Genomic DNA, 18,646 nt, shown 5'->3' with positions numbered 1-18,646 from the left:
TCTTTTGGGTCACCTTATGTTGCTATAGAAACTCATGTGGCCCTGTGGATAGAACTCCTGCAAAAGTTAAGTTTTCCATTGTAGACCAGGCTCAGTGCCTCTTAGTAAACTTTATACTTGTCCCTGGCCTTTTCTCCCCAATTCCCCCACAAAAGCTGATGCAAACATTCCCACAGCAACCTCTTACATGTGGATTCTTCAGGGTTCTGCCCTGAGTCCCTTCTCTTCTCTCTTTGTTCATTCCCCTGCTGTAACTACCATTTGTTGAAGATCTGTCTCTGAACTCCACCCTGATCCCACACTGGACGTATGCACACAGCACCCAGTACTTGGTGCTCTTTGGATATCACACAGGCATCTCAGAATTAAGCTCATTATATTTTATAAATGTTAAAACTTTCTTGTTACAGGTTCTATACCTCTTCAGCCACCAATTCATAAATCTTGAATGATTGTTTACTGTTTCTTCTCTCTGACCCCACATAAGTATTCTCATGGTGATAGCTTATGGTGAATGGTGTCAGATTTGTGGCCTCTGAAGAAGAGAATTTAGCTTTGGAACCAGAGATGAAGCTTGATTCCTTAGAGCTTTTGTGTAGCATAGTTTTATTACAGTGAAAAAGGAACAGAGAAAGCTTCTGACATAGTCATCAGAAGGGGGCAGAGAGTGCCCCACTTGCTAGTCTTATCAAGGCCTTATATAATTTTTCAGTTGGTTACTAACAATAGAAAGGTCTTACCAGACCAACTCCCACAACATCTTAAGATAACGGGATTAGTCTGAGGGTTCCTGTAAAAAAGGAGAAGTATGTCCTCAGTTTAGTTCAGTTCCTCAGTTGTGTCCAATTCTTTGAGACCCCATGGACTGCACAGCACACCAGGCCTCCCTATCCATCACCAACTCCTGGAGCTTGCTCAAACTCATGTCTATCAAGTCGGTGATACCATCCAAACCTCTCATCCTCTGTTGTCCCCTTCTCCTCCTGCCTTCATTCTTTCCCAGCATCAGGATCTTTTCCAGTGAGTCAGTTCTTTGCATCAGGTGGCCAGAGAATTGGAGTTTCAGCTTCAGTATCAGTCCTTCCAATGAATATTCAGGACTGATCTCCTTTAGGATGGACTGGTTTGATCTCCTTGCTGTCCAAGGCACTCTCAAGAGTCTTCTCCAGCACCACACTTTGAAAGCATCAATTCTCCATCGTTACTTAGAAAAAGTTCAAATTCTTTAACACAGCAAACAAAGCCCTCGGTAAGGGGAACTCACTCTTACCTTCCTAGTGTCATCTCTTGCCTCCACCATTCTCCTGGAGTCAGCCACACCAAACGTTCATTTCAGCAAATGCACCCTTCTTTTGCATTGTACCGTGCTGTCCCTTCCTTCCCCAGGTGGTGCAGTGGTAAAGAATCTACCTGCTATTGCAGGAGATGCAAGAGATGTGGATTTGATCCCTGGGTTGGGAAGACCCCCTGGAGGAGGAAATGGCAAACCATTCCAGTATTCTTGCCTGGGAAATACCTGGTCAGAGGACTCTGGCAGGCTGTGGCCCATAGGGTCGCCAAAGAGTCGAGCATGACTGAGCACGCACTCAATGCTTGCTGCCCCACAGCTGTTCTGTTTTCTGCTGATCATCTGCTGGGCTTCGGCTGATTCACCTACTTCCTGACCTCTAAGCAAAGACAGGGGCTTTCTCCTCCCTCTTCCCCTGGTTCCTCAATCATACTTCTGTCACCACTGTCATCACATTTTACTGTGGCTGTTCATGTTTCTGTCTCCTTCACTGTATTATGAATCCCTTGAAGGCAGGGATCAGATCTCAAGATAAAATATCCTCCTAGTGTCTGACATATATTAGTTATCTGGGAAATGTTTAAAAAAAAAAAAAGTACCAACCTTCTTACACTGGGTCCTCTGTAGCTCCCATCTTGCACTCATTTCCCTTCATCCTTCTTGAATGAATTTTTAACACCATGTAGCTATCCCCACCCTTTACTTCCCGTTCACCTTCCCAGCTTGGGGTACGCAATTCAGTTCTACCATCTCTGCTTCCTACAGGCACTCTTGGAAAAGTCAGTGTGACTGGCATATTGCCAGACTCCATACACACTTTGCAGTACTTGACTTACCTGATTTATCCCATGCCTTTGACCCTGGAACTACTCTCTTGATTGCAAGCCAAGTGTTCTCTCCCTCTCTGTCTGACACTGGGCAATCCTCTGCTATCTCAACTTCTTTGTCCTTCGTAAACTCTTCTCTGCTTGACCTTCTCCAACGTTTGAACCTTAGTCCGTCTCTATCCTTTTTTTCCCATGCTTGGTGTAGAAAACGTCCACGGTGTCATTTCATCTCTGCAGGATTTGTTTTGTTTTGCCATGTGGGATTTTAGTTCCTCAAGGGATCAAACCCTTACCCCCTTCATCAGAAACTCAGAGTCTTAATCACTGGACCACCAGGGAAGTCCCCTATGCTTGTGGTAAGTCGCTTCAGTTCTGTCTGACTTTTTGAGACCCTGTGGATTTTAGCCTACCAGGCTCCTCTGTCGATGGGATTCTCCAGGCAAGAATACTGGAGTGGGATGCCATTTCCTCTTCCAGGGGCTCTTTCCAGGGATAGAACCTATGTCTCATGTCTCCTGCATTGGCAGGTAGGGTTCTTTACCACTAGCACCACCTGAGAAGCCCAAGGAAGTCCCCTACCATTGCAGTTTTCACCACACTGACTTTCTAATACGTCTCCCAACCACATCCAGCCCCCACCTCTCATCTGCACTTCAGACTTGAATATCCACCTGAAACAGGAGGGAAGCAGGGTAGCGGCCATCAGTTCAGTTCAGTTCAGTTGCTCAGTCGTGTCCGACTCTGCGACCCCATGAATCGCAGCACGCCAGGCCTCCCTGTCCATCACCATCTCCCAGAGTTTACTCAAACCCATGTCCATCGAGTCGGTGATGCCATCCAGCCGTCTCATCCTCTGTCGTCCCCTTCTCCTCCTGCCCCCAGTCCCTCCCAGCATCAGGGTCTTTTCCAATGAGTCAATTCTTCACATGAAGTAGCCAAAGTATTGGAGTTTCAGCTTCAGCATCAGTCCTTCCAATGAACACCCAGGACTGATCTCCTTTAGGTTGGACTGGTTGGATCTCCTTGTGATCCAAGGGACTCTCACGAGTCTTCTCCAACACCACACTTCAGAAGCATCAATTCTTTGGCGCTCAGCTTTCTTCACAGTCCAACTCTCACATCCATATATGACCACTGGAAAAGCCATAGCCTTGACTAGATGGACCTTTGTTGACAAAGTAATGTCTCTGCTTTTCAATATGCTGTCTAGGTTGGTCATAACTTTCCTTCCAAGGAGTGTCTTTTAATTTCATGACTGCAATCATCATCTGCAGTGATTTTGGAGCCCAGAAAAATAAAGTCAGCCCCTGTTTCCCCATGTATTTGCCATGAAGTGATGGGACTGGATGCCATGATCTTAGTTTTCTGGTTGTTAAGCTTTAAGCCAACTTTTTTCACTCTCCTCTTTCACTTTCATCAAGAGGCTTTTTAGTTCTTCTTCACTTTCTGCCATAAGGGTCATACAAACCCTTTAAAAGAATGACATAGCCCAAGGACACAACATAAGCTGATTAGAACCAAATAGCTCCAAGATGGCAGACAAGTCAACTTCTACTAGACCTTGAGCCTCAGTGTACACTCCCTTATTGCTTACTGTAACACATCAGCAAGCTAAATGGCACACCCACAGGCTTCATGGCAGTTCCAAAACCAAGCATTAGAGGCCGAAAGGTGGGTGGTGGCCCAATTCCTGGAAGTTCCCTGGCCGTTGCCCAAAATAGCTGGAATATTCCTCCCACTCATTAGCCTATGAAATTACCCAGCCATATAAAACTGACAGCCCGACACCATGGTGCTGTTCTCGCCTTCTGAGATGGCCCCCACTCAGTCTGTAGAGTGTTTCTCTCTAAATGAATCTACTTACCTAACACTTTGTCTCACTGAATTTCTTTCTGCAATGAGACATGAAGAACCTGAGTGTTGTTGTTGTTCAGTCACTTAGATGTGTGCAACTCTCTGCAACCCCACGGGTTGCAGCACGTCATGCTTCCCTGTCCTTCAACATCTCCCAGGGGTTGCTCAAACTCATGTCCACTGAGTCGGTAATGCCATCCAACCATCTCATCCTCTGTCACCCCCTTCTCCTCCTGCCCTCAGTCTTTCCCAGCATCAGGCTCTTTTCCAGTGAGTCAGCTCTTCACATCAGGTGGTGGAAGTATTGGAGTTTCAGCCTCAGCATCAGTCCTTCCAATGAATATCCAGAATTGATTTCCTTTAGGATTGACTGGTTTGATCTCCTTGCTGTCCAAGGGGCTCTCAAGAGTCTTCTCCAGCACACAGTTTGAAAACATCAGTTCTTCAGTGCTCATCCTTCTTTATGGTCCAGCTCACATATCCATATATGATTACTGGAAAAACCATAGTTTTGACTAAACACATCTTTGTCAGCAAAGTGATGTCTCTGCTTTTTAATATGCTGTCTAGGTTTGTTGTAGGTTTTCTTCAAAGGAGCAAGCATCTTAATTTCATGGCTGCAGTCACTATCCACAGTGATTTTGGAGCCCAAGAAGGTAAAACTTGTCACTGTTTCCACTTTCCCCCCCATCTATTTGCCATGAAATGATGGGACCAGATGCTATGATTTTAGTTTTTTGAATGTTGAGTTTTAAGCCAGCCTTTTCACTCTCCTCTTTCACCTTCATCAAGAGGTTCTTCAATTCCTCTTCCCTTTCTGCCATTAGAGTGATATCATCTGCATTTGTGAGGTTGTTGATATTTCTCCCGGCAATCTTGATTCCAGCTTGTGCTTCATCCAGCCCAATATTTCCCATGATGTCCTCTGCATATAAGTTAAATAAACAGGGTGACAATATATAGCCTTAATGTACTCCTTTCCCTGTTTTGAACCAGTCTTTTGCTCCATGTCTGTTTCTAACTGTTGCTTCTTGACCTTTGTATAGGTTTCTCAAGAGGCAGGTAATATGGTCTGATATTCCCATCCCTTTAAGAGATTCATCTCTTTAAGAATTTTCCACAGTTTGTTGTGAGCTACACAGTCAAAGGCTTTAGTCTAGTCAATGAGCAGAGGTAGATGTTTTTCTGGAATTTTATTACTTTCTCTATGATCCAACGGATGTTGGCAATTTGATCTCTGGTTCCTCTGCCCTTTCTAAATCCAGCTTGTGCATGTGGAATTTCTTGGTTCATGTAGTGCTGAATCCTAGCATGAAGGATTTTGAGCAGTACCTTGCTAGCATGAGAAATGAACACAGTTGTACTGTAGTTTGGACATTCTTTGGCGTTGCCCTTCTATGGGATTGGAATGCAAACTGACCTTTTTCCAGTCCTGTGGCCACTGCTGAGTTTTCCAAATCTGCTGACATACCGAGTGCGGCACTTTAACAGCATCATCTTTTGGGATTTGAAATAGAAAGAAAATGAAGTCGCTCAGTTGTGTCTGACTCTTTGCAACCCCATGGACTGTAGCCTACCATGCTCTTCTGTCTATGGGATTTTCCAGGCAAGAATACTGGAGTGGATTGCCATTTCCTTCTCCAGGAGATCTTCCTGACCCAGGGATTAAACCCAGGTCTCCCACATTGTAGGCAGACCCTTTACCCTCTGAGCCACCAGGGAAGTCCAAAAAAAAAAAAGAAAAAACATGAGTTCAAGATGCAATCTAAGTTTCTAAGTTGCATGATTTCACAACTGCCCACGGGACATATATATGTGTTGCATAATTCCCTTAATCACCAGTGCTAACCTGCACTGAACATCTGCCCTCTAGCCTTCCTCATCACTGTGCACCCCTCCCCCTCCACACCAAAGGCTCCTTCTGGATTCATCCTGTGAGTCAGCAGCACCACCAAGCAATCAGTCAGCTTCCAGCCATCTGTGCTTTCTCTCTCCTCCCTCCTCCGCAGCTCATTCTTGAGTTCTCAGTACGGCATGCACCCTACGCCCTCCCCTATGAAGAGCACAGATGTTGTGCTCCCCTATGTTGTGAAGCACAGACCCCACCTTGTCCTTCCTTATTTTAAGCTGTTGAATGGTTTTCTGTCCTCGAGGCTTAAGCAGACATTCCTGAGCAGAGCTCAAGCAGGCTCACCTTGACCCGGCCCCAGCTCCTTCTCCATTTCACCTCCAGGCACTCCTGCTTTGCTTGTTTATGCTCTAGTAACCTTGGACTACTTGTAGTTCCACCTTAGCTCTTTGTTTTGTTTGTGGTAGTCTGTCTGCCTCGAAAGCTCTTTAACTCTTATTCGCCCTGATGATCTTAATCATAACTCAAATCTTTCAGGAAGTTTTCTCCACTCCTTCAGGCTGGACCGCTTTCTCCTGCACACTCTTGCCTGACATTCTTCCTCAGCTGGTATCACTTTATACCAGAGATTATCTACCTCTGTTACCATTCAGACTGTCTTTCTGTGTTACTGTTTCCCTCAGGGAAAGACCAGGGACTCTGGAATTATTCTGCTTGGGCTCAAACCCTGTGCCACACCTTATTATTAATAGCTGAGTGACCTTGGAAAAGTATACTAAACTCCTCCAGTTTTGAGTCTCCTCAACTAGCAAAACAGAAAGCAAAATAGAAACTAATTTACAAAGTTGTTAGAAAATTAAACACAGATGCAGAGCCTGCCTCAAGGCAAACGCTCAGTAAATATTTTATAACATGATTATCATTCTTCTGCACTTTGCCTTATCTGTTCTTATCGCCAGATCTAAGTGGTGTTTGGCATATTGCAGGTACTCACCCTATAGTTTTTGAATTGAATGAAGTTAAATGAATTAATGAATGAACTGGAGAATATTTATGCATGGTGACACATTAAGAATGTACAAGCGAGCCAGACAGAACAAATCTCAGTTAATAAGTGCCAATTTATCAGTCTCGCAGGTTAAGTACCAGCGTTCTATGGTAGAAAGAGGCTGATATTTAGGTATTTAGTGCCCTGGTGGAGAGCTGCTCCATCCACCCTCCAGGGTGGGAACATTCACTCTTCCATGGCTGGGAGTGTAATGCTGACTTCTCACAGCTGAGTGAGTAGCTCTTTCCGGTCACTGCGCTGGGCCAGAAACAGCCACTTTATTCAAGGTGCTGCCGCTGCCTACATCTAAGTACTGGTTGGCAAGAGGGACCTTGCTTCACCTCGGCACAGCTTTGCAGGGTCATCCCAGCTGAAGGACTGGGTGAGGCTCTGTTGGGACTTCATTACAGCTCAACTGCTCCCTCTGCCCGATCCTGCTTCCTTAACATTTGTATAAATATTAATCCGAAGAACACACCTCGTAACACCCAATGCATAGTCTTCTGTTTTAGGGTCTGTCTCCAGGAGAATTTAATCTGCAACATTTTGTGAACCATAAGAGTTTGGTGAATTACTTGTGTTGTTTTTGTTGATTGTACTGCAAGGTTTGCAGGGTCTTAGTTCCCCGATTAGGGATTGAACTGGGGCCCATGGCACTGAAAGCGCCCGCATCTTAACCATTGGACTGCCAAGGAAGTCCTGCTTTTAGACACAATGTATATGACAAGTATAGGAAGTGACTCACAGTATGGCTGACACCAGAATGGAAGATATGATGATGATGATTTTTTTGGGGTGTTAGAATTTAGATGGCGGTGCCAAGATAGAAGTGATTGGTCATGCCAGTTCTAATCCCCAGCTCTTGCTGTACTTTGAGTAAGATAGGTTGTAAGTCCTTTAGGCTCTGTGCCCTCTTGAATGTAGTTTTTGTCACTCGTGTTCCACTGGGAAATGCAAATGTGGAAAGTGAAAAAAAAGTCCCTGAGGTTCCTGCCCATGGCACGCTCCTGGGGAAACAGGTAAACCCAATGTTGTGATCTTGTAGCCCCAGGCAGGCAGTGATTGGGTCAAGTGGCGTGCTGCATTTTTATTCCTTAAAAAAAGGGTAGTAACATTAAAAACAATGTGTTACCTGTCCATATTATATTAGAATTTTCCTTTAAAAGTATTTGTGGTAGAGAAAAACTCACTACATAACTAAATCTTAAGAGGTTTTAGTTATTAAGCTTACCACAAGGGTCTTGCTCAGCATAAAATAATTCTTAGCATGCATGATCAGGGCAGGTTGTTTTTTTTTTTTTAATTATAGGGTATATTATAGTTTTTTGTATGAATTACAAGGGAAACAGGTATACATTTGACTGCACATAATACACACACATAAAAAATTAAATAGTACAGAATTATACAAGGTAAAAGGCTTCTCAGGTGGCACAGTGGTAAAGAATATTGCCTCCCAATGAAAGAGATGCAAGAGACATGGGTTCGATTTCTGGGTCAGGAAGATTTTCTGAAGTAGGAAATGGTAACCCACTCGAGTATTCTTGCCTGAGAAATCCTATGGACAGAGGAGCCTGGCAGGCAGTGGTCCATGGGATCACAAAGAGTCTGACAAACTGAGCTGCTGAGCCAGGCACAGCATATGAATTAAGAAGTGGAAGTCCTCCCCCAACCAATTCACCACTATATCACTCCTCAGAAGTAGTCACCATTAAGAGTCTGATGTACATCTGGGAGAATGTATCTCTTGCATATTTATAATATATAATAAAGTATCTCTCATATTTATATATTTATAATGTGATATTTATAATTTATAATAGCATAAATATATTTATGGTGAAAATACATAACCATGGATAATGAATCTAAAAGTTAAATTTCTTAAGCTAATAAAGGTAGATATGAAAACCTCTACTTTCTCCATCATCCTTCTGTTCAGTTGAATCTCCTGAGTATATAACGTTGCTAGAATATTGCCATTTTTCTTTTTCCTTCTTTCCCAAAATGTCCCATGAGAACACTGGTGGGCCCGTGTGTTTCTTTGGAAGTTCAGCTTCTTTTGAAAATGGTGATATCTCATCACACTGCAACCTTGTTAGGAAGACTCCTTCTTTCTCCAGCTTTTTATTTCTTGAGTCCCCATGTTCATGCTGTATTGAGCGAGATTTGCTGGTTTGATCAGTTCATATCACTTTCGGCTCAATTACAACAGAAAACTAGAAAGTTTCTGCTTCTTACCACATTGCTAGTATTTCTCTTTCAGATGGTGAGTACCTCCAACTTGTTCTCCCTCCTGTCCCCAAAACTAACTGTGTGTATGACAGCAAACGGCCTCAGTCATTCCTGCAGAAATCATTAAGAGAAAACTCCAAATCTTCAGGCCCATAAGCCATGAAACGCACTCCCATTGAAAATGATACCAATTTCCTTGGAAAATTCTAAGACACAAAAAGTTTGAACGTAAAAGATTAGAAATCATCCAGTTTCATTTCACTGAAGATGTATTTTTAACAGCACAGCAGAATGATCTAATATGCAAGCATTAATATGTCAGATCTATGAGTGACTTAGAACCAAGTGCATTTAGAGACCAGATTATGGACAGATACGTTTGGATAAATAGATTCAAAAAGATAAACACCAATATAGTATACTAACGCATATATATGGAATTTAGAAAGATGGTAGCGATAACCCTATATGCAAGACAGAAAAAGAGACACAGGTGTATAGAACAGACTTTTGGACCCTATGGGGGAAGGCGAGGGCGGGATGTTCTGAGAGAATAGCATTGAAACATGTATATTTTCAAGTGTGAAACAGATCGCCAGTCCAGGTTGGATGCATGAGACAAGTGCTCAGGGCTGGTGCACTGGGAAGACCCAGAGGGATGGGATGGGGAGGGAGGTGGGAGGGGGGATTGGGATGGGGAACACATGTAAATCCATGGCTGATTCATGTCAATGTATGGCAAAAACCACTACAACATTGTAAAGTAATTAGCCTCCAACTAATAAAAAATAAAGGAAAAAAAAAAGATTTGATGAAAGACCTGAACCAAGTCCTTTGTTTTAAGAGAGATGTTACTGCTGCTTTTGAACATTTGCAGCAAACTGGGCAAAAACTAACTGATCTAAAATTGTACCAGTTAAGTGAAGAAATTTTTTTAAAAAGCGGATGTTAGCCAAAGTTGGAATTTTTAATGAAGAAGTTATAAATCTAGATTTTTCAGGTTTAAATGAAAACATGTGGCCCTTAATTATAGACAGCTACTGTTTTTCTTAAATAAACAAAGGGCTGATTTATATTTGTGTTTTTTTTTTATCATGAAAAGTAGATAGAAATAGACACCAAATTGCTATCTCTGCAGCCCTAACTGTAAATAGGATATGTTTTTTAGATTCTTACTGGTCATTTGCAAGCCTTTAAATCCTTGCTTTGGAATTAGCCTTGTCATTAAAACTCCTCCTTTAGAATGAGTGGGACCTCCCTTCAAAGAAGACCATTCTGTGGAGTGATGAAAGGCCTGTGCTATGTAATGCCCACCAGCAACAAAGGGATGCAACTATGATAAGAATTTAAATGTAAAATGAATCTGTGAAATGAAACTGTGAAAAACAAGCATACTGAAAACTTAATGTACAATCTGGTAGAATTCTTTAGAGGGAGAAATAGAAAGCTACAGTGAGTCAGAGAATCAGTCATGAAATCATTTCTCTGAAACAGTAGAACTGATAGATAGACATGGAAACCTGTCTTTTACATTATCCATTTTATAGGCCTAGAACTTTGATCTTAACGTGGTCATCCTTCTTAGAACAAAAAAGATGGTCCAGGAGGTGGGTAGTGATCTTTAGAATACAGAAAGACTACAGATCTTTCAATTGCCATAGTGGTTTCTTACTAGACACCATCTAAATCTTTTTCTTAGTCTGTTATAATAAGCATACCTGAGCCAGTCAAGCACATACAATACAATACAAGACCTTCATACAATAAATGTTTTGAATGCAGTGGCTATTAGACCTTGGCTGTTATTTGCTCAGACCTAATGTAGTTCACTACTCCTAGGTAAATAGAAGACATTGCCCCTGCAACTCTAAGCACAGCCGGTGCCCAGGACAACATACAACAAATCCTGTTGCAAGGATCTAAGCCTGAGATTGGTGATTTTACACTGAGAGTCTGTTGAATCTTCCTGGCACTCATGAGGTTAAATCCTAGGACATCTAAGAAGAAAGAAAGTAAGTACTTCTAACACAAAGCTGGAAAGGGGCTAATAAGTTCTTCAACATTAACACCATAGTCTGATGTAAATGAATGTAATCTCCTTTAATCTCCTTGATATTCAGAGAGACAGGAAAGCTAGTGGATTAAATATGCAAGTCTTCTTTTGTTGCCAGTATTGCAAATATGGCAATAATCTTGAATCTTCAACATTATTGGAAAGCTACTTCTTAGCTATATTGAAAATATTTCCCTTTTGAACATTTGTACACTTGGAATTTTTATAATGAGTGCATTAACTAATTTCAAGATCCTGAACTTTTTCTTTCATTAAATTTTGATTTTTGGAAATAGACAAAGAAGTTTTGTGTGTATGTTACTACACCAATATCTTTTGAAATAGATAAGCTGTTTGACTTTTGCCATAAGTGTAGTGAAAGCTTTTTTTGTGCTATCTTAAAAAATCTACTAACCATAAGGCTTTTGTGAGAAAGCAAAAGAGATTAGGAATTTTCAGACTTTCTAATACCAAAGTATTCACAAGATGATGAGAAATATGTTCTCATAGTAAATATTTTCTGTTATATTTTTATAGCCAAATGTTTCAATAAGATATTTCAAACTCTGAATCACTCCCACTCATATGAAGTTTAAATATGTATTTCTCAAGTCATTAATTCATTAACACATTGGTGGAAGTGTATTTATATAGCTCAGTGCATTACACTTTCCGCTGACAGTAAGAAAAGAATTCAGAAAAGGATGAGCTGATTTTGTGAACTGGTTGTCTTGACAAGCTATGGATTTGTACTTAGTAGGGCTCTTTCTTTGAATTAGGGAGGAGGTTAATTTTGGTTTTGTAATGGGCTTCCCTGGTGATTCAGACAGTAAAGAATCTGCCTGCCAATGCAGGAGACTTCAGATCTATCCCTGGGTCGGGAAGATCCTTTGGAGAAGGGAATCACTATTTTTGCCTGGAGAATTCCATGGACAGAGGAGCCTGGTGGGCGGTAGTCCATGGAGTCACAAAGAGTTGGACACAACTAAACAACTAATACATACACACACACACACACACACACACACACACACACACACACATACACACACACACTTGGGAGCTTGAAGTGAAAGCAGAATGCTTTTTTCCTACCACCATATTAAAAAAAAAATCAGTATCTTTCAGAGATTATATTATCTGGAAAGGTCAGTGGGAAGCTGAAAGAGATTTTTCACCAGTGTGTGTATAAATATCATACCCAATAAAATATTCCATGTAGAAATATTTTAGCCAAGTTTCATTAGACATTACATTCCTTGCTTGAATGCATGGCACAGTGCTCAGTTTACCAGCTACCTTATACATGGGTTCATTTGGGTTTGCATGGATTATCTAGAAGCCTCAGAAGACCAAAACTGGTCTCTGCATAAAAGACTGCCTTGCCTGGAATTATTTTATTTGCATCAGTGAGACCATATGCAACTTTTAAAAACCTGGAATGCCAACAATGGTCTCTTCTCCCTACAGCTTCTTTATCTTTTCTTCTTTTCATTTTTTTTAAAAAAAGCAGAAATCCTTCCCTAGAGCCATCAAGTAAATGGTAAACAGTCTCCACCATTTATTAATTCCTTTGATGTTACCAGCAATGGATTTGGGGGGTGTTCTAAAAGGCTTGATGGCAGGAACTTCCCTGGTAGCCCAGTGGTAAAGAATCCGCCTTGCAATGCAGGAGACCACACCATGGGTTCCGTCCCTGGTCATGGAACTGAGATCCCACATGCTTCAGAGTGACTAAGCTTATGTGTCACAACTATTGAAGCCAGTATGCTCTGGAGCCCCCCTGCCACATAGAGTCCATGTGCCACATCAAAAGATCCTACATGCCTGACACAGCCAAATAAATAAATGAATTAAAAATATTAAAAAAACAACACTAAAAGTCATGATGGCAGAGGCATCTGTGTGCTTTCCAAAGATGAATTCTCATCACACATTTCACATAAGATGGTCCTGAAAAATCTGGTGGTGGCATTCTCCCATTTCCCGCAATAATGTGACACCTTGTTCCATTCAGTTAACTAAAAGCTCGGAAATATTTTCTCTAGAACTGATAGGATAGTGAGTGCCCTTACTAGGAAGCTTCCCCATGAGTCAGAATACTAAGGACGTGCTGAGTCCACCCACCCAGCCCATATTCTCTGGTGTTTTCCAATATAGTCCTCACGTGTTTAGTGTTAAAAAATTGGAAAGCTTTTTTTTTTTTTTCCAGTTACTGATACCAAGAATCATTTGACTAGTCCAAAATGGTTTTGAGAATTAAAAAAACTAGATTTAGAGAGATATCAAACCTCTGTAGGACATTTTGTCAAATTCTTACCTCTTCTGGAAGGTCTTAAGTCTTAAAGAAACAGATTCTAAAAGGGAAAAGAGTGTTTAAAAAGGAAAGAGAAAGCCAATTTTCCCCATTATCAGTTAAGTTTATTAAGTTCAGGTCAGTTCAGCACATAGTTACCGAATATCTGTAGGTGCTGGCATCAAATGAGGTGCTGGAGATACCAAGAAGAAGATACAGTCTCTTCATCCAAGTTAATCAAGGTGTAATGGATGAGACAGGAATGTAAAATGGACACTTTCAAAAATACGGCAAAGACAATAATGGAGTTGTTCTCAGGATGCTCTAGGACTCCAGAAAAGGATGCTATGGTTACTGCCGTGATGGGTAGATGGATGCTGTTGAATGATGATAATGCCTTAACTATGCTTAAAGTGTGAAAAGGAGATTGCAGGCTAAGGAAGTTTAAAGTGGGGAAAAGGAAAAGAGGTGAGTCTGGGAAGGTTCGAAGGCAATTCAGGAGGAAAGGATAACATGGACAAAGGAGAAAAGATGCAGAATAGGATGTGCTTACTGGAGAGCTATGGATATCTATGAACCCTGAGTATATATTAGGAGGAGGGGAATGGTAGAGGATGAGGCTGGAAGGACATTGACCACTTAGGTCACTGAGGGCTTTAATGAGAACATGAAGAGGATGGAGAGAGTTGGGTCAAAGACCCGACCCTAAGAAGCATTAACATTTAAAGGCTAGGCTGAAATTAGGACATGAAACAATAGACTGGTTCCAAATTGGGAAAGGAGTACATCAAGGCTGTATATTATCACCCTGCTTATTTAACTTATATGCAGAGTGCATCATGCGAAATGCCAGACTACATGAAGCACAAGCTGGAATCAGGATTGCTGGGAGAAATATCAATAACTTCAGATATGCAGATGAAACCACCCTTATGGCAGAAAGCGAAAAAGAACTGAAGAACCTCTTGATAAAAGTGAAAGAGGAGAGTGAAAAAGTTGGCTTAAAACTCCACATTCAGAAAACTAAGATCATGGCATCCGGTCCCATCACTTCATATCAAATAGATGGGGAAACAATGGAAACAGTGACAGACTTTATTTTGGGGGGCTCCAAAAATCACTGCAGGTGGTGATGCAGCCATGAAATTAAAAGATGCTTGCTCCTTGGAAGAAAAGCTATGACCAACCTAGATAGCATATTAAAAAGCAGAGACATTACTTTGCTGACAAAGGTCTGTCTAGTCAAAGCTATGGTTTTTCCAGTAGTCATGTATGGATGTGAGAATTGGACCATAAAAAAAGCTGAGCACCGAAGAATTGATCCTTTTGAACTGTGATGTTGGAGAAGAGTCTTGAGTCCCTTGGACTTCAAGGAGATCAAATCAGTCAATCCTAAAGGAAATCAGCCTTGAATATTCATTGGAAGGACTGCTGCTGATGCTGAAGCTACAATACTTTGGTCACCTGATGTGAAGAACGGACTCATTGGAAAAGACCCCGATGCTGGGAAAGATTGAAGGTAGGAGGAAAAGGGGACGACAGAAGATGAGATGGTTGGATGGCATCACTGACTCAATGGACATGAGTTTGAGCAAGCTTTGGGAGTTGGTGATGGACAGGGAAGCCTGGTGTGCTGCAGTTCATGGGATCACAAAGAGTCGGACACAACTGAGTGAACTGAACTGAAATTAGGAGATACTTCCAGACTTCTTTAGATAAAGCGTGTGTGTGTATGTGTGTGTGTGTGTGTGTGTGTGTGTGTAAAGAAGGGATTAGAGAATGGTACTTCAATGCTTAAACCAAACAACTCTTCCAAAGACCCTTAACTCTGAAAATCCTCCAAACTTTATGCCATTCATTCTTCATCAGGACAATAGAAAGCTCTAAGAAATTTCAGAGGCACACTCAGATTTTCTTCTCTTTTCAGTTTGTGATTTTGAAAATCAAGTTAATTGATAAGGACTTTGGTTAGCCATTCGAGACAAAAACTACTTCCTTCAGAATCTTTTTCTTCATTTCATGCAGGAAGGGCATATTGGTGGGTTTGTTCTACTCTTTTCTGGATAGAAGTATGGCTTCAGTCATCAGTCATTTATTTCTTTGACCAGAAATTTAACAAATATTTAGTGAGCATCTACAGTGTACACAGCTAGGCACTGAGGAGGATAGAAAGATGAAAGAGGCACAATCTGCCTTTGTTTAACCAAAACAATGGCAACACCAAGAAGAATGTGATCAGTGTCTCAAGAGATGGTCACTAAAGCTGTGTGATGTCACTGATTGATGTGCTTTGTCTACTACTCTTGGTAATTATGCCTGGAAACATCCAGAAAATATTTCCATGTATCCGTACTTCTAAGTCATAGTGATCTGTAGGTCCAGACAGAGCAAAGTATAAATTAAAACCACACGACCTGTCAGAAGTATTTGTGATAAGAAAGATGAAATTCAGTCAACACTATTGCTATCTTAAGTTATAAGAACAACTCTCTTTGCTAACTTGTTAGATATGCTCATGTTATAAGAGTAGAAAATGCCTGCTTTTAAAAAATGAATATAAGATAATGTGAAGATAATGTTCAAGCAATGTTTTTTTTAAAAATCTAAGTAACAATAAAAAATTTAAATCTTTAAAAATATTTTTAAAATTTAAAAATATTTAAACTTGTTTAAAGTTAGGTAGAAAACAACCAAGCAAATAAAAAGCAGGGATTCTTTCTTGCTTTAGCTCCAAAATCGAAGAGTCTAATATTTATGGGAGAGGGTAAGTTATATTGTCACAGGATTTAAAAATTTCATTATCAGTGCAAAATAAGTCAAACCTATAGTCAATTTCTTAATGTCACAAGCATATATCAACATTTGAATATGAAACAAGTCTATATTTCCTTTCTTGAATTATTCATTTTTGTATCAGAGATAATGTTTATACAAACCAATGAAAATTTGTTGGCTATGAGTACATTCTTTGGTGGTTTACTGTTAACCCTACAGAGATAGAAGCTGTAAGTTTTATTTCTCAATTTTGATTTTAATTCACATAGTTAAAAAAGCCCCTAGATTTTTAAAGGCAATTAAGCATGTTCTACTGGAGGATCTATTGATTCATCCTTTTGAACACTCACTGTGGAGATAAGTAGTATTAAATCACAGGAGTTTAGGTACTATATTTCACACAGCATTTGCATCTTTATTGTGAAAAAATGCCTATTTTCGTTCATCAGAGAGAATTTCTTTGACTGACTCGGTCAATAACAGATCTGACAAGGCCTTTGGTGACTGATTTCTCTCAAGACTCAAGCCAGTGTCAGCTTAACTGGCCTCTCCCCACCGCATAATGTTGATAGTCTGTTTAGAAATTGCAGACTAACTCTGTAACAGCAAATAACCTGGTTCAGCATGATCAAAACCTTATGTCTCCTGTCTACCCAAACCCGTTCCTTAAAGAAGAGGGTAAATTTGTCCAGCCCTGAGTAAAAGAAGTTTGTAAATGAATAAAGATATCTTTGGAAAATCTCAACCCCCCATTCATTTAGTTATAGAGCTTAATGAACAGTATTACCTGTATGCAGCGTGAACATATAAATGCTTCTAATGTCACCTCATCAATGCTTTATGTGTTTTGGCTCCTGCTCTTCTTCAGATCCTCTGTAGCAAGTGTATGAATAAGTGCAAGTGCATCTTAAATACATCTCCTAAGTTCATTGCTGGAGTTAATTTTGTCTTCATTTGGCTTTGAGTGGCTCAGGGGAGGGGCTGCGTCTGCTGTTTCCTTTACAACTTTCCTGATAGCAAGATATGCATACTTGCCATTGGGACTCAATGGGCATCATCACTTGCTTGCCATCAGAGCTTTATTAATAAGCCAAGAACTGAAAAATCAGGTTGGTTGGAAGCATGTGATAAAGCCAGATGGAAGGCCTTATCTGCCAGGCAGATTTGGACTCGATTACATGTGAGTGTGAGCAGGGTGAGCGGAGCCACAAGAGTTGCGCCAGAGGCAGCCAAGCTCAGCAGGTGGGCAGCGTGGTGGGTCTGGGGCAGAGGATGGACTCGGCAGTGAGCAGTCGCTGGAGTTTAGGCAAGAAGAGGCAAAGGCCGTACATACAGAGTGTAAATGTATAGCGCAGTGAAGGAAAGCCCTGATCATTGAAGTCTGAAGAAAGCGGTGAGGTTCAGAGTTGGAAGAAAATAATTGAGCAAAAAAGGGAAAGGGAGACTATTCTAGTGTGCTACAGACGTGAATGGAATTAATGAAATTTCAACAATAAAATTATTTTTGACCAAAATTCATGTCTTCCTCATCAGGTTAAATAGTTTTTTCCTCTCTCCTTTCCTTCCTTGTATCTCCTCCTTCTCCTCTTCCTTCTTCAACACTGTCAACAAATCCTACATTTTATTCCACCCCCACCCCACCCAGTATCTTGGTTTGATTTTGTTGATTGGAAACTGCCTTCCTTTGGAATATTCACTTCTGCAAAATACGTTATCAGACCTTGAAATGAGTGACACAGAAAAGTTTAAGAGTAATTTCTCTGGAGATTTTTTTCTCAGATATGCAGAATTTTATGGACATGGATTTTTGAAGACTCTTTTGTTCCATGATTTCCTTGAACTCCCTTGGTAGAGGTCTGGAAATTCTCTCAGGTTCTTCTGAGATTTGCATGGGTGCTCAGTCACTTCAGTCATGTTGGACTCTTTGCGACCCCATAGACTGTAGCCTGTCAAGCTCCCCTGTCCATGGAATTCTCCAGGCAAGATTACTGGAGTAGGTTGCCATGCCCTCCTCCAGGCGATCTTCCCGACACAGGGATCGAACCTGCATCTCTTGCATCTCCTGCATTACAGGTAGACTCCTGCCAAGCCACCTGGGAAGCCCATCTAAGACTTCTGCCTGTTAAATAAGGCCTGCATCTCTAGGAATGTGACTGTTGTTTGCTTCCATTGGTATAGCCTGCTTTTCTTGTCAAACCCTCCTCCCTGGCTGTGTGTTTATGTGTGTGTGTGACAGAGAGAGAGAGAGAGAGAAAAGGAGGAGAGATGGCAGGCAAGGGAAGTGTCTTTTATCAAAGGTGTTAGCATATAGAGCCAGAGGACTGAACACATCTTGTGTGTTCGAATCTAAATTGAATCACCAAGCCAAAGACTCCATTAAGAGAAAGGAGAATTGGGACTTCCCTGGTGCTGTCAGTACAG

General features: G+C 41.1%; 1 protein-coding gene across 11 annotated transcripts in view; it reads left to right on the top strand.

The window, feature by feature from the left end:
* Positions 1-18,646, top strand: part of LMNTD1 (lamin tail domain containing 1) — a 480,744-nt gene that overhangs the window by 59,252 nt on the left and 402,846 nt on the right. For 7 of the 11 annotated variants that reach the window (XM_070453810.1, XM_070453812.1, XM_070453811.1 and 4 more), the window contains one exon: positions 10,941-11,113. The exons of the other annotated variants lie outside the window; for them this stretch is intronic. The gene's annotated coding sequence lies outside the window, so the exon portion shown is untranslated. The remainder of the gene's footprint in view (positions 1-10,940; positions 11,114-18,646) is intronic. 11 annotated transcript variants of the gene reach the window in all.

This window comes from Odocoileus virginianus, chromosome 23 (genome assembly GCF_023699985.2).
Source record: "Odocoileus virginianus isolate 20LAN1187 ecotype Illinois chromosome 23, Ovbor_1.2, whole genome shotgun sequence".
Taxonomy (NCBI): domain Eukaryota; kingdom Metazoa; phylum Chordata; class Mammalia; order Artiodactyla; family Cervidae; genus Odocoileus; species Odocoileus virginianus.
The sequence above is the reverse complement of the archived record's forward strand: the minus strand, read 5'-3'. Positions and strand labels throughout refer to the sequence as shown.